This window comes from Dendrobates tinctorius, unplaced genomic scaffold (genome assembly GCF_039654945.1).
Source record: "Dendrobates tinctorius isolate UK_male_01 unplaced genomic scaffold, ASM3965494v1 ptg000669l, whole genome shotgun sequence".
Classification (NCBI taxonomy): Eukaryota; Metazoa; Chordata; class Amphibia; order Anura; family Dendrobatidae; genus Dendrobates; species Dendrobates tinctorius.
In genome coordinates, this window is record NW_027362317.1 from 1 (window position 1) to 17,475 (window position 17,475).

The 17,475-nt window shown below is 40.3% G+C and overlaps 16 non-coding genes across 16 annotated transcripts; 11 read left to right on the forward strand and 5 right to left on the reverse strand.

Annotated features, from left to right (window-relative positions):
* Positions 1–112: 112 nt before the first annotated feature.
* Positions 113–227, forward strand: TRNAL-CAA (transfer RNA leucine (anticodon CAA)). The gene is made up of 2 exons: positions 113–150; positions 182–227. It is a non-coding gene; the product is annotated as a tRNA-Leu (tRNA).
* Positions 228–941: 714 nt separating this feature from the next.
* TRNAL-UAA (transfer RNA leucine (anticodon UAA)) lies at positions 942–1,055 on the forward strand. Its single transcript has 2 exons — positions 942–981; positions 1,010–1,055. It is a non-coding gene; the product is annotated as a tRNA-Leu (tRNA).
* Positions 1,056–3,235: 2,180 nt separating this feature from the next.
* On the forward strand, positions 3,236–3,351 carry TRNAL-CAA (transfer RNA leucine (anticodon CAA)). The gene is made up of 2 exons: positions 3,236–3,274; positions 3,306–3,351. It is a non-coding gene; the product is annotated as a tRNA-Leu (tRNA).
* A 713-nt stretch (positions 3,352–4,064) lies between these two features.
* Positions 4,065–4,175, forward strand: TRNAL-UAA (transfer RNA leucine (anticodon UAA)). Its single transcript has 2 exons — positions 4,065–4,102; positions 4,130–4,175. It is a non-coding gene; the product is annotated as a tRNA-Leu (tRNA).
* Positions 4,176–4,442: 267 nt separating this feature from the next.
* Positions 4,443–4,515, reverse strand: TRNAR-UCG (transfer RNA arginine (anticodon UCG)). The gene has a single exon. It is a non-coding gene; the product is annotated as a tRNA-Arg (tRNA).
* Positions 4,516–6,329: 1,814 nt separating this feature from the next.
* TRNAL-CAA (transfer RNA leucine (anticodon CAA)) lies at positions 6,330–6,443 on the forward strand. Its single transcript has 2 exons — positions 6,330–6,367; positions 6,398–6,443. It is a non-coding gene; the product is annotated as a tRNA-Leu (tRNA).
* Positions 6,444–7,149: 706 nt separating this feature from the next.
* Positions 7,150–7,260, forward strand: TRNAL-UAA (transfer RNA leucine (anticodon UAA)). Its single transcript has 2 exons — positions 7,150–7,187; positions 7,215–7,260. It is a non-coding gene; the product is annotated as a tRNA-Leu (tRNA).
* A 267-nt stretch (positions 7,261–7,527) lies between these two features.
* Positions 7,528–7,600, reverse strand: TRNAR-UCG (transfer RNA arginine (anticodon UCG)). The gene has a single exon. It is a non-coding gene; the product is annotated as a tRNA-Arg (tRNA).
* A 1,839-nt stretch (positions 7,601–9,439) lies between these two features.
* TRNAL-CAA (transfer RNA leucine (anticodon CAA)) lies at positions 9,440–9,554 on the forward strand. Its single transcript has 2 exons — positions 9,440–9,477; positions 9,509–9,554. It is a non-coding gene; the product is annotated as a tRNA-Leu (tRNA).
* Positions 9,555–10,261: 707 nt separating this feature from the next.
* TRNAL-UAA (transfer RNA leucine (anticodon UAA)) lies at positions 10,262–10,372 on the forward strand. Its single transcript has 2 exons — positions 10,262–10,299; positions 10,327–10,372. It is a non-coding gene; the product is annotated as a tRNA-Leu (tRNA).
* A 267-nt stretch (positions 10,373–10,639) lies between these two features.
* On the reverse strand, positions 10,640–10,712 carry TRNAR-UCG (transfer RNA arginine (anticodon UCG)). Its single transcript has one exon. It is a non-coding gene; the product is annotated as a tRNA-Arg (tRNA).
* Positions 10,713–12,976: 2,264 nt separating this feature from the next.
* On the forward strand, positions 12,977–13,091 carry TRNAL-CAA (transfer RNA leucine (anticodon CAA)). The gene is made up of 2 exons: positions 12,977–13,014; positions 13,046–13,091. It is a non-coding gene; the product is annotated as a tRNA-Leu (tRNA).
* Positions 13,092–14,201: 1,110 nt separating this feature from the next.
* On the reverse strand, positions 14,202–14,273 carry TRNAQ-UUG (transfer RNA glutamine (anticodon UUG)). Its single transcript has one exon. It is a non-coding gene; the product is annotated as a tRNA-Gln (tRNA).
* A 1,811-nt stretch (positions 14,274–16,084) lies between these two features.
* TRNAL-CAA (transfer RNA leucine (anticodon CAA)) lies at positions 16,085–16,199 on the forward strand. The gene is made up of 2 exons: positions 16,085–16,122; positions 16,154–16,199. It is a non-coding gene; the product is annotated as a tRNA-Leu (tRNA).
* An 825-nt stretch (positions 16,200–17,024) lies between these two features.
* On the forward strand, positions 17,025–17,135 carry TRNAL-AAG (transfer RNA leucine (anticodon AAG)). The gene is made up of 2 exons: positions 17,025–17,063; positions 17,090–17,135. It is a non-coding gene; the product is annotated as a tRNA-Leu (tRNA).
* Positions 17,136–17,402: 267 nt separating this feature from the next.
* Positions 17,403–17,475, reverse strand: TRNAR-UCG (transfer RNA arginine (anticodon UCG)). Its single transcript has one exon. It is a non-coding gene; the product is annotated as a tRNA-Arg (tRNA).

Below are 17,475 nucleotides of genomic sequence, written 5' to 3' on the forward strand. Positions count from 1 at the left end.
TCTTCAAAATCACAACATGATGGCATTGTCTTTATATTTTCTTGGTAAATTCTAGCTAAATTCCTCCTTAGTTAACCGAATGGGAATAGCTGTAGCACCCACAATGCAGTTTGTCAGGATTGCCGAGTGGTCTAAGGCGCCAGACTCAAGAATGATTTCTTTCCCCACATAGAGCTGGGTTTTCTGGTCTCCAAATGGAGGCATGGGTTCAAATCCCACTTCTGACAGCTGCTTTTTGTGTCCTTACTTGTCCTACAACTGACCCTTCTTTCTAAAACTGTCATATAACCCTCTCAGCATCTGTACATTTTTTTCTAAAAGCATGTGGAGAGAGACTGGCTACGGACCATGAAGGGATGATAACCCCTCAATCTTTTGACCCAAAGTAAGACTCCTTTTCATAGGCCACTTGCTCTTCAAATTGGCGCATGAGGCTTTCATAACAACCGATCACTACATTTAAATTTTTTTCAAAAAGAGTGCAGAGAGACAATGCCACAAACACGAAAGGACTTGAAACCTCAAACTTCTGATCCAAAGTCAGACACTTTATTCATTAGGCCAAACAGTCTTTTTGAATGGCACATGATGGTTGAGTACGTGGTCCCTTGGTCTAGAATAAGAATAAACTTTTTTTAAAAAAACACGTGGAAACTGACTGCCATGTCGGGGACCCGAACCCCTCAAAACCCTGATCTTAAGCCTGACGGCATCTTACCCATTGATGTATTCTCTCTCTCTCTCTCTCCCACCCCCCGTTTGGTCAGAATCCGCCTTATCCGTTCATTTATTTATTTTTTCTCGTTCTCTCTGTCTCTCTGCTTTCTCTTCATTCTCTCTCAAACATAATGACATTGTTCTTACATTTTCAAGAAATTTGTAGCTAAATTTCTCTTTGATTAGCTGAATGGGGAATAATTCTAGCACTCTCAGCGCAGTTAGTCAGGAATGGGCCGAGTGGTCTAAGGCGCCAGACTTAAGAGTGTTCTGTTTCCCCTTGAGGTGGGTATTCTGGTCTCCAAATGGAGGCGTGGGTTCAAATCCCACTTCTGACAGCTGCTTTTAGTGTCCTTACTTGTCTAAAACTGACATGTCTCTCTATACTGTCATATAACCCTCTCAGCATGTGTACATTCTATTCTAAAAGCATGTGGAGGGAGGACTGCCACCACCATGAAGGGATGATAACCCTAAATCTTCTGATCTAAAGTAAGATTCCTTTTTCCATTTGACCACGTGCTCTTCAGAATGGCGCATGATGCTTTCGTAACAAAACGCTCAGTATATATACATTTTTTCAAAAAGTGTGGAGAAAAGAGAATGCCACGACCACGAAGGGACTTGAACCCCTCAATCTTCTGATCCGAAGTCAGACGCCTTAATCCATTAGGCCACAAGGTCTTTGAATGGCATGTGATGCTTGAGTACATGGTTCCGTGGTCTAGAATAAGAATCTTACTGAGTCCAATGACGAAGACACGCTTACAGCTCTCTCTCTCAGCACGTGTATACTTTTTTCAAAAAAACTCATGGAAACTGACTGCCATGATGGGACTCGAACCCTCAAAATTCTGATCTGAAGTCAGACGGCATCTTACCCATTGATGTTCTCTCTCCTCTCTCTCTCTCTCTCCCTCTCTCTCTCTCTCTCTCTCTCTCTCTCTCTCTCTCTCTCTCTCTCTCTCTCTCTCTCTCTCTCTCTCTCTCTCTCTCTCTCTCTCTCTCTCTCCACAATTACCATCTTCAGAATCAAAATGTGATCACATTGTCTTTATATTTTCTTGGTAAATTCAAGCAAAATTCCTCCTTAGTTAACGATGCTTGCATTCGTGCTCCATGGTGCAGATTAATATTCTCACATTCTAGAATGTTACCTACTCTGATTACTATGGCACGCTTACATCTCTGTCTCTCAGCATGTGTATACATTTTTTCCAAAAAAGCACATGGAAACAGACTACCACAACTGGACTCAAACACTCAATGTTCTGATCTGAAGTCAGGCCCTTGCATTCATGCTCCCATGGTCCAGAATAACATTCTCACATTCTAGAAAATTACCTAGTCTGATGACTATGACACGCTAACATCTCTGTCTCTCAGCATGTGTAGTAAATTTTTGATCTAAAGAAAGGCACCTTACCCATTCTCTCTCTTAATCTATCTTTCTATCTCTCTCTCCACAATTACCATCTTCAGAATCAAAATGTGATCACATTGTCTTTATATTTTCTTGGTAAATTCAAGCTTAATTCCTCCTTAGCTAACGATGCTTGCATTCATGCTCCATGGTGCAGAATAACATTCTCACATTCTAGAATCTTACCTACTCTGATTACTATAGCACGCTTACATCTTTGTCTCTCAGCATGTGTATACATTTTTTCCAAAAAGCACATTCAAACAGACAACCTCAACTGGACTCAAACACTCAATGTTCTGATCTGAAGTCAGGCCCTTGCATTCATGCTCCATGGTCCAGAATAACATTTACACATTCTAGAATCTTACCTAGTCTGATGACTATGACACGCTAACATTTCTGTCTCTCAGCATGTGTATAAATTTTTGATCTAAATTAAGACACCTTACCCCATTCTCTCTCTTAATCTATCTTTCTATCTCTCTCTCTCTCTCTCTCCACAATTACCATCTTCAGAATCAAAATGTGATCACATTGTCTTTATATTTTCTTGGTAAATTCAGAGCTTAATTCCTCCTTAGCTAACGATGCTTGCATTCATGCTCCATGGTGCAGAATAACATTCTCACATTCTAGAATCTTACCTACTCTGATTACTATAGCACGCTTACCATCTTTGTCTCTCAGCATGTGTATACATTTTTTCCAAAAATCACATGGAAACAGACTACCACAACTGGACTCAACCTCTCATTGTTCTGATATGAAGTCAGACCCTTGCATTCATGCTCCCATGGTCCAGAACAGCTTTCTTATATTCTAGAATCTTACCTAGTCTGATGACTATGACACGCTAACATCTCTGTCTCTCAACATGTGTATAAATGTTTGATCTAAAGAAAGACACCTTACCCATTCTCTCTCTCTCTCAATCTATCTTTCTATCTCTCTCTTTCTCTCTCTTTCTCCAAAATTTCCATCTTCAAAATCAACAACATGATGGCATTGTCTTTATATTTTCTTGGTAAATTCTAGCTAAATTCCTCCTTAGTTAACCGAATGGGAATAGCTGTAGCACCCACAATGCAGTTTGTCTGGATGGGCCGAGTGGTCTAAGGCGCCAGACTCAAGAATGATTTCTTTCCCCACATAGAGCTGGGTTTTCTGGTCTCCAAATGGAGGCATGGGTTCAAATCCCACTTCTGACAGCTGCTTTTTGTGTCCCTTACTTGGTCTACAACTGACCCTTCTTTCTAAACTGTCATATAACCCTCTCAGCATCTGTACATTTTTTTCTAAAAAGCATGTGGAGAGAGACTGCTACGACCATGAAGGGATGATAACCCTCAATCTTTTGACCCAAAGTAAGACTCCTTTTCCATAGGCCACTTGCTCTTCAAATTGGCGCATGAGGCTTTCATAACAACCGATCACTACATTTAAATTTTTTTTCAAAAAGAGTGCAGAAAGACAATGCCACAAACACGAAAGGACTTGAAACCTCAAACTTCTGATCCAAAGTCAGACACTTTTATTCATTAGGCCAAACAGTCTTTTCAATGGCACATGATGGTTGAGTACGTGGTCCCCTTGGTCTAGAATAAGAATAAACTTTTTTTCAAAAAACACGTGGAAACTGACTGCCATGTCGGGACCCCGAACCCTCAAAACCCTGATCTTAAGCCTGACGGCATCTTACCCATTGATGTATTCTCTCTCTCTCTCTCTCCCACCCCCCGTTTGGTCAGAATCCGCCTTATCCGTTCATTTATTTATTTTTTCTCGTTCTCTCTGTCTCTCTGCTTTCTCTTCATTCTCTCTCAAACATAATGACATTGTTCTTACATTTTCAAGAAAATTGTAGCTAAATTTCTCTTTGATTAGCTGAATGGGAATAATTCTAGCACTCTCAGCGCAGTTAGTCAGGATGGCCGAGTGGTCTAAGGCGCCAGACTTAAGAGTGTTCTGTTTCCCTTGAGGTGGGTATTCTGGTCTCCAATGGAGGCGTGGGGTTCAAAACCCACTTCTGACAGCTGCTTTTAGTGTCCTTACTTGTCTAAAACTGACATGTCTCTCTATACTGTCATATAACCCTCTCAGCATGTGTACATTCTATTCTAAAAGCATGTGGAGGGAGACTGCCACCACCATGAAGGGATGATAACCCTAAATCTTCTGATCTAAAGTAAGATTCCTTTTCCATTTGACCACGTGCTCTTCAGAATGGCGCATGATGCTTTCGTAACAAACGCTCAGTATATATACATTTTTGCAAAAAGTGTGGAAAAAGAGAATGCCACGACCACGAAGGGACTTGAACCCTCAATCTTCTGATCCGAAGTCAGACACCTTATCCATTAGGCCACGCGGTCTTTTGATTGGAATATGATGCTTGAGTACGTTGTTCCGTGGTCTAGAATACAGAATCTTACTGAGGTCCAATGACGAAGACACGCTTACATCTCTCTCTCAGCACGTGTATACTTTTTTTCAAAAAAACTCATGGAAACTGACTGCCATGATGGGACTCGAACCCTCAAAATTCTGATCTGAAGTCAGACGGCATCTTACCCCATTGATGTTCTCTCTCTCTCTCTCTCTCTCTCTCTCTCTCTCTCTCTCTCTCTCTCTCTCTCCTCTCTCTCTCTCTCTCTCTCTCTCTCTCTCTCTCTCTCTCTCCACAATTACCATCTTCAGAATCAAAATGTGATCACATTGTCTTTATATTTTCTTGGTAAATTCAAGCAAAATTCCTCCTTAGTTAACGATGCTTGCATTCGTGCTCCATGGTGCAGATTAATATTCTCACATTCTAGAATGTTACCTACTCTGATTACTATGGCACGCTTACATCTCTGTCTCTCAGCATGTGTATACATTTTTTCCAAAAAAGCACATGGAAACAGACTACCACAACTGGACTCAAACACTCAATGTTCTAATCTAAAGTCAGGCCCTTGCATTCATGCTCCCATGGTCCAGAATAACATTCTCACATTCTAGAAAATTACCTAGTCTGATGACTATGACACGCTAACATCTCTGTCTCTCAGCATGTGTATAAATTTTTGATCTAAAGAAAGACACCTTACCCATTCTCTCTCTTAATCTATCTTTCTATCTCTCTCTCTCTCTCCACAATTATCATCTTCAGAATCAAAATGTGATCACATTGTCTTTATATTTTCTTGGTAAATTCAAGCTTAATTCCTCCTTAGCTAACGATGCTGGCATTCATGCTCCATGGTGCAGAATAACATTCTCACATTCTAGAATCTTACCTACTCTGATTACTATAGCACGCTTACATCTTTGTCTCTCAGCATGTGTATACATTTTTTCCAAAAAGCACATTCAAACAGACAACCTCAACTGGACTCAAACACTCAATGTTCTGATCTGAAGTCAGGCCCTTGCATTCATGCTCCCATGGTCCAGAATAACATTTACACATTCTAGAATCTTAACTAGTCTGATGACTATGACACGCTAACATTTCTGTCTCTCAGCATGGTGTATAAATTTTTGATCTAAAGAAAGACACCTTACCCATTCTCTCTCTTAATCTATCTTTCTATCTCTCTCTCTCTCTCTCCACAATTACCATCTTCAGAATCAAAATGTGATCACATTGTCTTTATATTTTCTTGGTAAATTCAAGCTTAATTCCTCCTTAGCTAACGATTCTTGCATTCATGCTCCATGGTGCAGAATAACATTCTCACATTCTAGAATCTTACCTACTCTGATTACTATAGCACGCTTACATCTTTGTCTCTCAGCATGTGTATACATTTTTTCCAAAAATCACATGGAAACAGACTACCACAACTTGAGTCAACCTCTCATTGTTCTGATATGAAGTCAGACCCTTGCATTCATGCTCCCATGGTCCAGAACAGCTTTCTTATATTCTAGAATCTTACCTAGTCTGATGACTATGACACGCTAACATCTCTGTCTCTCAACATGTGTATAAATGTTTGATCTAAAGAAAGACACCTTACCCATTCTCTCTCTCTCTCAATCTATCTTTCTATCTCTCTCTTTCTCTCTCTTTCTCCAAAATTTCCATCTTCAAAATCACAACATGATGGCATTGTCTTTATATTTTCTTGGTAAATTCTAGCTAAATTCCTCCTTAGTTAACCGAATGGGAATAGCTGTAGCACCCCCAATGCAGTTTGTCTGGATGGCAGAGTGGTCTAAGGCGCCAGACTCAAGAATGATTTCTTTCCCACATAGAGCTGGGTTTTCTGGTCTCCAAATGGAGGCATGGGTTCAAATCCCACTTCTGACAGCTGCTTTTTGTGTCCTTACTTGTCTACAACTGACCCTTCTTTCTAAACTGTCATATAACCCTCTCAGCATCTGTACATTTTTTTCTAAAAGCATGTGGAGAGAGACTGCTACGACCATGAAGGGATGATAACCCTCAATCTTTTGACCCAAAGTAAGACGCCTTTTCCATAGGCCACTTGCTCTTCAAATTGGCGCATGAGGCTTTCATAACAACCGATCACTACATTTAAATTTTTTTCAAAAAGAGTGCAGAAAGACAATGCCACAAACACGAAAGGACTTGAAACCTCAAACTTCTGATCCAAAGTCAGACACTTTATTCATTAGGCCAAACAGTCTTTTGAATGGCACATGATGGTTGAGTACGTGGTCCCTTGGTCTAGAATAAGAATAAACTTTTTTTAAAAAAACACGTGGAAACTGACTGCCATGTCGGGACCCGAACCCTCAAAACCCTGATCTTAAGCCTGACGGCATCTTACCCATTGATGTATTCTCTCTCTCTCTCTCTCCCACCCCCCGTTTGGTCAGAATCCGCCTTATCCGTTCATTTATTTATTTTTTCTCGTTCTCTCTGTCTCTCTGCTTTCTCTTCATTCTCTCTCAAACATAATGACATTGTTCTTACATTTTCAAGAAAATTGTAGCTAAATTTCTCTTTGATTAGCTGAATGGGAATAATTCTAGCACTCTCAACGCAGTTAGTCAGGATGGCCGAGTGGTCTAAGGCGCCAGACTTAAGAGTGTTCTGTTTCCCTTGAGGTGGGTATTCTGGTCTCCAAATGGAGGCGTGGGTTCAAAACCCACTTCTGACAGCTTCTTTTAGTGTCCTTACTTGTCTAAAACTGACATGTCTCTCTATACTGTCATATAACCCTCTCAGCATGTGTACATTCTATTCTAAAAGCATGTGGAGGGAGACTGCCACCACCATGAAGGGATGATAACCCTAAATCTTCTGATCTAAAGTAAGATTCCTTTTCCATTTGACCACGTGCTCTTCAGAATGGCGCATGATGCTTTCGTAACAAACGCTCAGTATATATACATTTTTTCAAAAAGTGTGGAAAGAGAGAATGCCACGACCACGAAGGGACTTGAACCCTCAATCTTCTGATCCGAAGTCAGACACCTTATCCATTAGGCCATGCGGTCTTTTGATTGGAATGTGATGCTTGAGTACGTTGTTCCGTGGTCTAGAATAAGAATCTTACTGAGTCCAGTGACGAAGACACGCTTACATCTCTCTCTCAGCACGTGTATACTTTTTTTTCAAAAAAACTCATGGAAACTGACTGCCATGATGGGACTCGAACCCTCAAAATTCTGATCTGAAGTCAGACGGCATCTTACCCATTGATGTTCTCTCTCTCTCTCTCTCTCTCTCTCTCTCTCTCTCTCTCTCTCTCTCTCTCTCTCTCTCTCTCTCTCTCTCTCTCTCTCTCTCTCTCTCTCTCTCTCTCTCTCTCTCTCTCTCTCTCTCTCTCCACAATTACCATCTTCAGAATCAAAATGTGATCACATTGTCTTTATATTTTCTTGGTAAATTCAAGCAAAATTCCTCCTTAGTTAACGATGCTTGCATTCGTGCTCCATGGTGCAGATTAATATTCTCACATTCTAGAATGTTACCTACTCTGATTACTATGGCACGCTTACATCTCTGTCTCTCAGCATGTGTATACATTTTTTCCAAAAAAGCACATGGAAACAGACTACCACAACTGGACTCAAACACTCAATGTTCTAATCTAAAGTCAGGCCCTTGCATTCATGCTCCCATGGTCCAGAATAACATTCTCACATTCTAGAAAATTACCTAGTCTGATGACTATGACACGCTAACATCTCTGTCTCTCAGCATGTGTATAAATTTTTGATCTAAAGAAAGACACCTTACCCATTCTCTCTCTTAATCTATCTTTCTATCTCTCTCTCTCTCTCCACAATTATCATCTTCAGAATCAAAATGTGATCACATTGTCTTTATATTTTCTTGGTAAATTCAAGCTTAATTCCTCCTTAGCTAACGATGCTTGCATTCATGCTCCATGGTGCAGAATAACATTCTCACATTCTAGAATCTTACCTACTCTGATTACTATAGCACGCTTACATCTTTGTCTCTCAGCATGTGTATACATTTTTTCCAAAAAGCACATTCAAACAGACAACCTCAACTGGACTCAAACACTCAATGTTCTGATCTGAAGTCAGGCCCTTGCATTCATGCTCCCATGGTCCAGAATAACATTTACACATTCTAGAATCTTAACTAGTCTGATGACTATGACACGCTAACATTTCTGTCTCTCAGCATGTGTATAAATTTTTGATCTAAAGAAAGACACCTTACCCATTCTCTCTCTTAATCTATCTTTCTATCTCTCTCTCTCTCTCTCCACAATTACCATCTTCAGAATCAAAATGTGATCACATTGTCTTTATATTTTCTTGGTAAATTCAAGCTTAATTCCTCCTTAGCTAACGATTCTTGCATTCATGCTCCATGGTGCAGAATAACATTCTCACATTCTAGAATCTTACCTACTCTGATTACTATAGCACGCTTACATCTTTGTCTCTCAGCATGTGTATACATTTTTTTCCAAAAATCACATGGAAACAGACTACCACAACTTGAGTCAACCTCTCATTGTTCTGATATGAAGTCAGACCCTTGCATTCATGCTCCCATGGTCCAGAACAGCTTTCTTATATTCTAGAATCTTACCTAGTCTGATGACTATGACACGCTAACATCTCTGTCTCTCAACATGTGTATAAATGTTTGATCTAAAGAAAGACACCTTACCCATTCTCTCTCTCTCTCAATCTATCTTTCTATCTCTCTCTTTCTCTCTCTTTCTCCAAAATTTCCATCTTCAAAATCACAACATGATGGCATTGTCTTTATATTTTCTTGGTAAATTCTAGCTAAATTCCTCCTTAGTTAACCGAATGGGAATAGCTGTAGCACCCCCAATGCAGTTTGTCTGGATGGCAGAGTGGTCTAAGGCGCCAGACTCAAGAATGATTTCTTTCCCCACATAGAGCTGGGTTTTCTGGTCTCCAAATGGAGGCATGGGTTCAAATCCCACTTCTGACAGCTGCTTTTTGTGTCCTTACTTGTCTACAACTGACCCTTCTTTCTAAACTGTCATATAACCCTCTCAGCATCTGTACATTTTTTTCTAAAAGCATGTGGAGAGAGACTGCTACGACCATGAAGGGATGATAACCCTCAATCTTTTGACCCAAAGTAAGACGCCTTTTCCATAGGCCACTTGCTCTTCAAATTGGCGCATGAGGCTTTCATAACAACCGATCACTACATTTAAATTTTTTTCAAAAAGAGTGCAGAAAGACAATGCCACAAACACGAAAGGACTTGAAACCTCAAACTTCTGATCCAAAGTCAGACACTTTATTCATTAGGCCAAACAGTCTTTTGAATGGCACATGATGGTTGAGTACGTGGTCCCTTGGTCTAGAATAAGAATAAACTTTTTTTAAAAAAACACGTGGAAACTGACTGCCATGTCGGGACCCGAACCCTCAAAACCCTGATCTTAAGCCCTGACGGCATCTTACCCATTGATGTATTCTCTCTCTCTCTCTCTCCCACCCCCCGTTTGGTCAGAATCCGCCTTATCCGTTCATTTATTTATTTTTTCTCGTTCTCTCTGTCTCTCTGCTTTCTCTTCATTCTCTCTCAAACATAATGACATTGTTCTTACATTTTCAAGAAAATTGTAGCTAAATTTCTCTTTGATTAGCTGAATGGGAATAATTCTAGCACTCTCAACGCAGTTAGTCAGGATGGCCGAGTGGTCTAAGGCGCCAGACTTAAGAGTGTTCTGTTTCCCTTGAGGTGGGTATTCTGGTCTCCAAATGGAGGCGTGGGTTCAAAACCCACTTCTGACAGCTTCTTTTAGTGTCCTTACTTGTCTAAAACTGACATGTCTCTCTATACTGTCATATAACCCTCTCAGCATGTGTACATTCTATTCTAAAAGCATGTGGAGGGAGACTGCCACCACCATGAAGGGATGATAACCCTAAATCTTCTGATCTAAAGTAAGATTCCTTTTCCATTTGACCACGTGCTCTTCAGAATGGCGCATGATGCTTTCGTAACAAACGCTCAGTATATATACATTTTTTCAAAAAGTGTGGAAAGAGAGAATGCCACGACCACGAAGGGACTTGAACCCTCAATCTTCTGATCCGAAGTCAGACACCTTATCCATTAGGCCATGCGGTCTTTTGATTGGAATGTGATGCTTGAGTACGTTGTTCCGTGGTCTAGAATAAGAATCTTACTGAGTCCAGTGACGAAGACACGCTTACATCTCTCTCTCAGCACGTGTATACTTTTTTTCAAAAAAACTCATGGAAACTGACTGCCATGATGGGACTCGAACCCTCAAAATTCTGATCTGAAGTCAGACGGCATCTTACCCATTGATGTTCTCTCTCTCTCTCTCTCTCTCTCTCTCTCTCTCTCTCTCTCTCTCTCTCTCTCTCTCTCTCTCTCTCTCTCTCTCTCTCTCTCTCTCTCTCTCTCTCTCCACAATTACCATCTTCAGAATCAAAATGTGATCACATTGTCTTTATATTTTCTTGGTAAATTCAAGCAAAATTCCTCCTTAGTTAACGATGCTTGCATTCGTGCTCCATGGTGCAGATTAATATTCTCACATTCTAGAATGTTACCTACTCTGATTACTATGGCACGCTTACATCTCTGTCTCTCAGCATGTGTATACATTTTTTCCAAAAAAGCACATGGAAACAGACTACCACAACTGGACTCAAACACTCAATGTTCTGATCTGAAGTCAGGCCCTTGCATTCATGCTCCCATGGTCCAGAATAACATTCTCACATTCTAGAAAATTACCTAGTCTGATGACTATGACACGCTAACATCTCTGTCTCTCAGCATGTGTATAAATTTTTGATCTAAAGAAAGACACCTTACCCATTCTCTCTCTTAATCTATCTTTCTATCTCTCTCTCTCTCTCCACAATTACCATCTTCAGAATCAAAATGTGATCACATTGTCTTTATATTTTCTTGGTAAATTCAAGCTTAATTCCTCCTTAGCTAACGATGCTTGCATTCATGCTCCATGGTGCAGAATAACATTCTCACATTCTAGAATCTTACCTACTCTGATTACTATAGCACGCTTACATCTTTGTCTCTCAGCATGTGTATACATTTTTTCCAAAAAGCACATTCAAACAGACAACCTCAACTGGACTCAAACACTCAATGTTCTGATCTGAAGTCAGGCCCTTGCATTCATGCTCCCATGGTCCAGAATAACATTTACACATTCTAGAATCTTACCTAGTCTGATGACTATGACACGCTAACATTTCTGTCTCTCAGCATGTGTATAAATTTTTGATCTAAAGAAAGACACCTTACCCATTCTCTCTCTTAATCTATCTTTCTATCTCTCTCTCTCTCTCTCCACAATTACCATCTTCAGAATCAAAATGTGATCACATTGTCTTTATATTTTCTTGGTAAATTCAAGCTTAATTCCTCCTTAGCTAACGATGCTTGCATTCATGCTCCATGGTGCAGAATAACATTCTCACATTCTAGAATCTTACCTACTCTGATTACTATGGCACGCTTACATCTCTGTCTCTCAGCATGTGTATACATTTTTTCCAAAAAAGCACATGGAAACAGACTACCACAACTGGACTCAAACACTCAATATTCTGATCTGAAATCAGGCCCTTGCATTCATGCTCCCATGGTCAAGAATAACATTCTCACATTCTAGAATCTTACCTAGTCTGATGACTATGACACGCTAACATCTCTGTCTCTCAGCATGTGTATAAATTTTTGATCTAAAGAAAGACACCTTACCCATTCTCTCTCTTAATCTATCTTTCTATCTCTCTCTCCACAATTACCATCTTCAGAATCAAAATGTGATCACATTGTCTTTATATTTTCTTGGTAAATTCAAGCTTAATTCCTACTTAGCTAACGATGCTTGCATTCATGCTCCATGGTGCAGAATAACATTCTCACATTCTAGAATCTTACCTACTCTGATTACTATAGCACGCTTACATCTTTGTCTCTCAGCATGTGTATACATTTTTTCCAAAAATCACATGGAAACAGACTACCACAACTGGACTCAACCTCTCATTGTTCTGATATGAAGTCAGACGCTTGCATTCATGCTCCCATGGTCCAGAACAGCTTTCTTATATTTTAGAATCTTACCTAGTCTGATGACTATGACACGCTAACATCTCTGTCTCTCAACATGTGTATAAATGTTTGATCTAAAGAAAGACACCTTACCCATTCTCTCTCTCTCTCAATCTATCTTTCTATCTCTCTCTTTCTCTCTCTTTCTCCAAAATTTCCATCTTCAAAATCACAACGTGATGGCATTGTCTTTATATTTTCTTGGTAAATTCTAGCTAAATTCCTCCTTAGTTAACCAAATGGGAATAGCTGTAGCACCCACAATGCAGTTGGACAGGATGGCCGAGTGGTCTAAGGCGCCAGACTCAAGAATGATTTCTTTCCCCACACAGAGCTGGGTTTTCTGGTCTCTAAATGGAGGCGTGGGTTCAAATCCCACTTCTGACAGCTGCTTTTTGTGTCCTTACTTGTCTACAACTGACCCTTCTTTCTAAACTGTCATATAACCCTCTCAGCATCTGTACATTTTTTTCTAAAAGCATGTGGAGAGAGACTGCTACGACCATGAAGGGATGATAACCCTCAATCTTTTGACTCAAAGTAAGACGCCTTTTCCATAGGCCACTTGCTCTTCAGATTGGCGCATGAGGCTTTCATAACAACCGATCACTACATTTAAATTTTTTTCAAAAAGAGTGCAGAAAGACAATGCCACAAACACGAAAGGACTTGAAACCTCAAACTTCTGATCCAAAGTCAGACACTTTATTCATTAGGCCAAACAGTCTTTTGAATGGCACATGATGGTTGAGTACGTGGTCCCTTGGTCTAGAATAAGAATAAACTTTTTTTCAAAAAACACGTGGAAACTGACTGCCATGTCGGGACCCCAAACCCTCAAAACCCTGATCTTAAGCCTGACGGCATCTTACCCATTGATATATTCTCTCTCTCTCTCTCTCTCTCTCTCTCTCTCTCTCTCTCCCCCACCCCCCGTTTGGTCAGAATCCGCCTTATCCGTTCATTTATTTATTTTTTCTCGTTCTCTCTGTCTCTCTGCTTCTCTTCATTCTCTCTCAAATATAATGACATTGTTCTTTACATTTTCAAGAAAATTGTAGCTAAATTTCTCTTTGATTAGCTGAATGGGAATAATTCTAGCACTCTCAGCGCAGTTAGTCAGGATGGCAGAGTCATCTGAGGCGCCAGACTTAAGAGTGTTCTGTTTCCCTTGAGGTGGGTATTCTGGTCTCCAAATGGAGGCTAGGGTTCAAATCCCACTTCTGACAGCTGCTTTTAGTGTCCTTACTTGTCTAAAACTGACATGTCTTTCTTTACTGTCATATAACCCTCTCAGCATGTGTACATTCTATTCTAAAAGCATGTGGAGGGAGACTGCCACCCACCATGAAGGGATGATAACCCTAAATCTTCTGATCTAAAGTAAGATTCCTTTTCCATTTGACCACGTGCTCTTCAGAATGGCGCATGATGCTTTCGTAACAAACGCTCAGTATATATACATTTTTTCAAAAAGTGTGGAGAAAGAGAATGCCACGACCACGAAGGGACTTGAACCCTCATCTTCCGATCCAAAGTCAGAAGCCTTATCCATTAGGCCACGCGGTCTTTTGATTGGCATGTGATGCTTGAGTACGTGGTTCCGTGGTCTAGAATAAGAATCTTACTGAGTCCAATGACGAGACAACGCTTATATCTCTCTCTCAGCACGTGTATACTTTTTTTCAAAATAACTCATGGAAACTGACTGCCATGATGGGACTCGAACCCTCAAATTCTGATCTGAAGTCAGACGGCATCTTACCCATTGATGTTCTCTCTCTCTCTCTCTCTCTCTCTCTCTCTCTCTCTCTCTCTCTCTCTCTCTCTCTCTCTCTCTCTCTCTCTCTCTCTCTCTCCTCTCTCTCTCTCTCTCTCTCTCTCTCTCTCTCTCTCTCCACAATTACCATCTTCAGAATCAAAATGTGATCACATTGTCTTTATATTTTCTTGGTAAATTCAAGCAAAATTCCTCCTTAGTTAACGATTGCTTGCATTCGTGCTCCATGGTGCAGATTAATATTCTCACATTCTAGAATGTTACCTACTATGATTACTATGGCACGCTTACATCTCTGTCTCTCAGCATGTGTATACATTTTTTCCAAAAAAGCACATGGAAACAGACTACCACAACTGGACTCAAACACTCAATGTTCTGATCTGAAGTCAGGCCCTTGCATTCATGCTCCCATGGTCCAGAATAACATTCTCACATTCTAGAAAATTACCTAGTCTGATGACTATGACACGCTAACATCTCTGTCTCTCAGCATGTGTATAAATTTTTGATCTAAAGAAAGACACCTACCCATTCTCTCTCTTAATCTATCTTTCTCTCTCTCTCCACAATTACCATCTTCAGAATCAAAATGTGATGACATTGTCTTTATATTTTCTTGGTAAATTCAAGCTTAATTCCTCCTTAGCTAACGATGCTTGCATTCATGCTCCATGGTGGAGAATAACATTCTCACATTCTAGAATCTTACCTACTCTGATTACTATAGCACGCTTACATCTTTGTCTCTCAGCATGTGTATACATTTTTTCCAAAAAGCACATTCAAACAGACTACCTCAACAGGACTCAAACACTCAATGTTCTGATCTGAAGTCAGGCCCTGCATTCATGCTCCCATGGTCCAGAATAACATTTACACATTCTAGAATCTTACCTAGTCTGATGACTATGACACGCTAACATCTCTGTCTCTCAGCATGTGTATAAATTTTTGATCTAAAGAAAGACACCTTACCCATTCTCTGTCTTAATCTATCTTTCTATCTCTCTCTCTCTCTTCCACAATTACCATCTTCAGAATCAAAATGTGATCACATTGTCTTTATATTTTCTTGGTAAATTCAAGCTTAATTCCTCCTTAGCTAACGATGCTTGCATTCATGCTCCATGGTGCAGAATAACATTCTCACATTCTAGAATCTTACCTACTCTGATTACTATAGCACGCTTACATCTTTGTCTCTCAGCATGTGTATACATTTTTTTCCAAAAATCACATGGAAACAGACTACCACAACTGGACTCAACCTCTTATTGTTCTGATATGAAGTCAGACCCTTGCATTCATGCTCCCATGGTCCAGAACAGCTTTCTTATATTCTAGAATCTTACCTAGTCTGATGACTATGACACGCTAACATCTCTGTCTCTCAACATGTGTATAATATGTTTGATCTAAAGAAAGACACCTTACCCATTCTCTCTTTCTATCTCTCTCTTTCTCTCTCTTTCTCCAAAATTTCCATCTTCAAAATCACAACGTGATGGCATTGTCTTTATATTTTCTTGGTAAATTCTAGCTAAATTCCTCCTTAGTTAACCGAATGGGAATAGCTTTAGCACCCACAATGCAGTTTGTCAGGATGGCAGAGTGGTCTAAGGCGCCAGACTCAAGAATGAATTCTTTCCCCACACAGAGCTTGGTTTTCTGGTCTCCAAATGGAGGCGTGGGTTCAAATCCCACTTCTGACAGCTGCTTTTTGTGTCCTTACTTGTCTACAACTGACCCTTCTTTCTAAACTGTCATATAACCCTCTCAGCATCTGTACATTTTTTTCTAAAAGCAATGTGGAGAGAGACTGCTACGACCATGAAGGGATGATAACCCTCAATCTTTTGACCCAAAGTAAGACGCCTTTTCCATAGGCCACTTGCTCTTCAAGATTGGCGCATGAGACTTTCATAACAACCGATCACTACATTTAAATTTTTTTCAAAAAGAGTGCAGAAAGACAATGCCACAAACACGAAAGGACATGAAACCTCAAACTTCTGATCCAAAGTCAGACACTTTATTCATTAGGCCAAACAGTCTTTTGAATGGCACATGATGGTTGAGTACGTGGTCCCTTGGTCTAGAATAAGAATAAACTTTTTTTAAAAAAACACTTGGAAACTGACTGCCATGTCGGGACCCGAACCCTCAAAACCTGATCTTAAGCCTGACGCATCTTACCCTTTGATGTATTCTCTCTCTCTCTCTCTCTCTCTCTCTCTCTCTCTCTCTCTCTCTCTCTCTCTCTCTCTCTCTCTCTCTCTCTCTCTCTCTCTCTCTCTCTCTCTCTCTCTCTCTCTCTCTCTCTCTCTCTCTCTCTCTCCCTCCCCCACCCCCCGTTTGGTCAGAATCCGCCTTATCGGTTCATATATTTATTTTTCTCGTTCTCCTCTGTCTCTCTGCTTTTCTCTTCATTCTCTCTCAAACGTAATGACATTGTTCTTACATTTTCAAGAAAATTGTAGCTAAATTTCTCTTTGATTAGCTGAATAGGAATAATTCTAGCACTCTCAGCGCATTTAGTCAGGATGGCCGAGTGGTCCTAAGGTGCCAGACTAAGAGTGTTCTGTTTCCCTTGAGGTGGGTATTCAGGTCTCCAAATGGAGGCGTGGGTTCAAATCCCACTTCTGACAGCTGCTTTTAGTGTCCTTACTTGTCTAAAACTGACATGTCTCTCTATACTGTCATATAACCCTCTCAGCATGTGTACATTCTATTCTAAAAGCATGTGGAGGGAGACTGCCACCACCATGAAGGGATGATAACCCTAAATCTTCTGATCTAAAGTAAGATGCCTTTTCCATTTGACCACGTGCTCTTCAGAATGGCGCGTGATGCTTTCGTAACAAACGCTCAGTATATATACATTTTTTCAAAAAGTGTGGAGAAAGAGAATGCCACGACCACGAAGGGACTTGAACCCTCAATCTTCTGATTCGAAGTCAGACGCCTTATCCATTAGGCCACGCGGTC